This window comes from Aotus nancymaae, unplaced genomic scaffold (assembly GCF_030222135.1).
Source record: "Aotus nancymaae isolate 86718 unplaced genomic scaffold, 86718_ANA_hifiasm-v0.15.2.pri h1tg000004l, whole genome shotgun sequence".
NCBI classification, from domain to species: domain Eukaryota; kingdom Metazoa; phylum Chordata; class Mammalia; order Primates; family Aotidae; genus Aotus; species Aotus nancymaae.
The window spans coordinates 47039020-47044550 of record NW_026988415.1 but is presented as its reverse complement, the minus strand read 5'-3'; positions in this window follow the sequence as shown (position 1 = coordinate 47044550).

Genomic DNA, 5531 nt, shown 5'->3' with positions numbered 1-5531 from the left:
AAGATGCCCAGTAACTGTCAGAAATCATGCACAACTGGACTCCTGTCTGTTTGAGACAGAATCTGCTGCTAAAGGACATCCATGGAAGTAGGAAGAGGAGTATCCTGAAAATTACAGCGAATGGTTAATTGAAAGAAAGACAGATTGGTAAGCCATCTGTGGCCTGACTAGCTTTGGGAAGAGACTAGATCAGCTGGCTATCTGTCGTTGCTCTAATTTATAATTCCCAGCAAATAATCACACTGCCATTCTCCGGCCTGTTCTCATGTCTCTGCCATCTAATAACTGTGCAACCATAGGCAAGTAACTTAACCCCAATATTTTCTGTGCCTCTTTATTTTCGTAAATAAAATGCTGATAATGGTCATTCCTACTTCACAATGTCATGTGAGAATTTACTGAGATAAAATGTGGCACTACTCTAAAAACAATGAATAGCACAGTGTTAAATATTAGGTGCTCATATTGTCTTGGTTACTCTTACTACCTAATATTTAATATGAAGTAGTCTGTTAATCTTGTGGCATTTGCCTTTTTGCTTTACTGGATATTATATCTGTTAATAAATAGTTTCTTCTCCAATTAAAATCAAGATAGACATCTTCCTAAATCACACACCTTGGCAGCCTTTACTTTTTATTTCACAAATCCTATGCAAGGATGTTTATACAAAACATCAGTACTTTATGTACAAGTCTACTCAACACTTATGCTTATCCCCCACCAAGATGTGAAGAATTCAGTCAATAATTAAAATTGAAAGCATATGCTTATCCTTTGTATGTGTGGGAAGAGGATGTTTTTTATCTGGGCAATTCAAATCAGTCTCCTTATTTATATTAAATATAAACCACTTTTCACCTATGAATATCAATCAGGCCATAAAGATTTCTAATCAGAGAAAGAAGTACTAAGCCTGTTTCAGTGTACAGGATTTTTTTCAGTTCATTTCAGCAATCTATTCCACTTTTTATCATATTCTGTTCTCTCTCATTTGACCAGCCAGACACTGAATGTAACACTGTTGTTTGTTTTACCATATCTGAAAACCAAAAACCAAACACAAATCAGTCATATCTCTTGTAGATGACTATTTAGCATGGTCTAGCAGAAAGATTGAGGCACCTAAGCTAACAAATAGCTGCCATCTTTATGCACAGCAAACAGTGACTATCATTTTACTCATTTACTATCCAATTCCATAAACAATGTTAGGCTCACAAGGCATGCTACAATGTGACCGTTTAAATATAGAAAGAATATACCTATCACCTCCCTTCAAAGACTGGCGCAATAACCACATCATCAAATCCAGCTGCTGTTTTCTGTTCATGAGTTATTTAAAAAGAAAACTCCAGCATGATATAAAACATGCTTTAATCACTACACCTAATTATCAAGAACAGTAAATAACTTTAACATTAATTGACTTCAACATAGCAAAGTTAATAATAATTACAGACTGAAATTCCAGCATTGTACTGTCAACGAGGACAAAGGCCCAGAAACTGTGACCTTATCTACCACTGATTCTACCCACATTTCTCATGGGTGTTTTTGAGAAAATGCCTGTCACTAGGTATCATCTGTTTAAGGTGAGATTTCACTGGGCTTTACACTAATGCTTGTAATATATTCTGAATTAATTGGATGAACAGCATTAAATATTAATAAAATATCAGTTTAGTTGTCTTAATCTTATTAATCATCCCTTCCATAACTCATTTCCTCTGCCTGTCTCTCTACCCAACTCTTGTTTTTTGTTTTGTTTTGTTTTGTTTTGTTTTGTGTTGTTGAGACAGAGTCTCACTCTTGCTTGTCGCCCAGGCTGGAGTGCAGTGGCGTGATCTCAGCTCACTGCAACCTCTGCCTCCTGGATTCAAGCAATTCTCCTGCCTCAGCCTCCTGAGTAGCTGGGATTACAGGTGCCCACCACCATGCCAGGCTAATTTTTGTATTTTTGGTAGAGATAGGGTTTCACCATGTTGGCCAGGCTGGTCTCAAACTCCTGACCTCAGGTGATCTGCCCACCTTGACTGAGCAAAGTGCTGAGATTACAGGTGAGCCACCATGTCAGGCCCTGACTCTTGTTCTTACTCTCACTTCATCTCCTTTTTTTCTTAAGAATCAGAAAACACTTTTATTTGGAATTCACTGAATATTGCTGTTTCATGCTTTAAATGACAAGCTGTTCTGCAAACTACATTAACTAATCCAAAGGATTCAATGACTACATTTGAAGCCTTGTCCATGCAACTGTAAGAACTAACCCAGGAACAGGTTTTGAGCAGAAATGTCAAGAGTTAGAAAGTTGTACTATTTTTTTCAAAATCTAGACATTATTCTATTGTGACATACTCCTCATTCCTCAGTGAGACGGAATTTTTAAAAACTTCACCTAATATAGGTGTGCTTTTACCTTAAAAGCTTCATTTGTCTAACTAACCTAGTTGGCCTTCAATTCTAGCTGGTTGAGGATCTGTACATAAATAGCTGGAAAGAGAAATAGGCTACATTTTACTCATATTTACTCTATCCCACAACACAATTATAATTGAGCTTATTCTGAATTATTTTTCAATTATACTTTAATTTTTCAATCATAATTTAAAAATAAAGACTGGTATGAGGAGATTTGATAGTCTCCTAATTGTAAGCCCCCAGGTCTGGTAGTGTCAAGTCTTTAGTGATCAAACACTTGAAGATATAATGATATTATACTTTACTGTCACCAATTGAATCCATCTGTATCTTTCTCCTATGTTTTTCAGGTCTGTTTTTCCTGAATAAAGCCTTGGAATAGTACAACAATGACTTTTTCTCAGTCATTTTCAGTTCAGTAAGTTGCCTTCATTCTTTTCTCTATTTTCTTTTATATAAATTTCAGTAGAGGAGTATGAGAAATCTATTATATAAAACCAAGTTTTTTGTGTTTCTGTTCAAAATTTTTGGAAACTAGAATTGAAGGGGGATGGGGCAATGGGTAACGTTACTATAGGAGGCCTAAGGCCTAAAATATATAGAAAAAATATAAGGTAGCTTGAGGAAGTTGTTGTAGTAGATTGGCTATTTTTTATAAAGGAGTACAGAGTGAAGATGAGAGAAACTTAATAACCCATGCTTCAGTGTGGGAAGGAGGAACTAAGTGAACTGACAGCATAAATATTAAGAAAATTGACAATCATCTCAGACTTTTGAAATTGAAGGAAATCATCATGAAGTGATGCCTGGTAGATGGCTATTCTATTGCAATAAACTTTTTGTCATTTTAACATTCCAGCTGACATCATTTATAGAAGAGGCCCTGGTGAGGGGAGATAGGGTTAGATAAGGTCACTGCTAAGAGCAATTAGAATTAACAATAATCAATAGTTTGATAATTGAATTATGATGCCAGAAAGTTCAGAACCAGAAACAGGAGGGTGACTTATAGGTGCTAGACAGTCTAACTCACAGCTACTTTCAAATGCCAAGAAGCTTGACGGAAGGCTTGCATGCTTTGGATGACATCAGAATTAAAAGGTTGCACATAAATACTAGAACATAAAGCAAAGCCCCTCCTTTTTAAATGAGGAAACTAAAATGTGAGTTCTACAGGTGATTCAATTAGCTACTGGCAAAACCAAGATAAGAACTCTCTCCTGAGTCTCAGTTTAGCATTCTTTTTACATTACGCACGAAATAAAAGAGTTGAAGTAGGCAGAATTCATTCATTTATTCCAGATGGTATTATTTGTTCAAATCATACTTTTTATTCTTTTTAATAGTAATGAGCAAGTAATTTATTAGTATTTAATCCCATTTGGGTGGTGTGATAGTTAATATTAGGTGTCGACTTGATTGGATTGAGGAATGCCTGGATGACTGTTTCTGAGCCTGTCTGTGAGGGTGTTTTCAGAAGAAACTGATGTGTGAGTCAGTAGACTGGGAGAGGGAGATGGACTCTACAGTGTGTAGGCACCATCCAATCAGCTGGAAGGGCAACTAGAATAAAATAGGTGGAAGAAGCAGGCTTACTGAGCTTCCACTCTCCCTTCCTTCCAGAACTAGGTGCATTTTCTCCTGCTCTTGGACATCAGACTCCAGATTCTTTGGCCTTTGGCACTAGCATCAGTGGCCTTTGAGGGGTTCTCAGGCCCTTGGCCTCAGACTGAGGGGTGCATTGTCAGCTTCACTGGTTTTAAAGCTTTTGAACTTGGACTGAGCCATGCTACTGGCTTTTCTAATTTTCCAGCTTGCAGACGGCCTGTAGTGAGACTTTGCCTTTGTAATTTTATGAGCCATTTCTCCCTAATAATCTCTTTTTCACACACATACACAGGAGAGAGAGATGGTTCCTAATGATTCTGTCCCTCAGGAGAACCCTGACTACTACACTACTGCAGGTGGCGAAAGAGAGAAGTCAATGTTAGATAATTGAAAGAGCTCTACACTAGAGTCAGGGAGACCTAGGATCTCATTCCAGGTATTTACACAAACTAGCAGTGTAGCGTTAGAAAAACTACTTAACCTCACTAGATCCAACCTTCCAAATTACAAACCAAGAGGCTTGAACTAAAAAGTGTCTGTGATAGTTACTATTAGGTTTTGCAATGTCAGGGACTACATCCTTTATTTACATCTCCTTCCTTTAGTAGTAGTGCCTAGTTTGGGGCTCTGTTTTCACTGGTTACTTAGTCAGTGCTGACAGAACTAAAGATTAACCATTATCATAAGACACCAAGGTATGCAACTAATCAAGAAATCCACTGATTCCAAAGGTAGGTAATTTGAGGTCTAAAATAATACGTAAATGCCTTATGTTCAACAAGTACAGGATAAAAGATTGAAGCTTTGCTGAGGAGGGTGTTCTTTCAACATGTCTCTGCTTCGAATCCTTTATCTTTAGCATTCTCTCTATTGGTCAAGAATGTTTGGTTTCAGGTGTCTGAAATCCTACTTGAGAAAGCCTGAGCAGAAAGGGCAGTTTGTTTGTTAATTTAACTGGGAAGTCTAGGAGTGGAGTTCACCTCTAATATGACTATATCATCAGGGGCACAAACAACATTACGACCCTTCCATCTATACTTTCTGCTTGTTGCTACATACTGGAATAGCTGACCATTTTCACAGACCACACCTTCCAAATAGTGGAAGATGTGGGCAGCAGTATTTCAGGCCTCCCATACTCACTATTTGCTATCTGAGAGACAGAAAAAGTCCATACTACCAGCATCAGTGAGAAAAATCCCTGGAGAAGACTTTAATTGGCTCAGTTGGAATCACTTTAATCTCTTGTATACCTATCATGACCAATGGCCAGTAAGATAAGGTACTGTTATTGTCTTACCTAGGCCACATGAGGAAATTGCTTTTATTTCTTTAAGCTTTGGCTTCATTTTTTTTAACTGTATAATGAACTTTCTTGCTCTTACTACCCAACCTGAGAGCCAGAACAATGACAATAACATACATCCACTTTTGTGCTTTTCTGCTAGTCCATCTCCTACTTTCCTTTACCTAAGAAGACACAATTTGATTTTTATTTTATT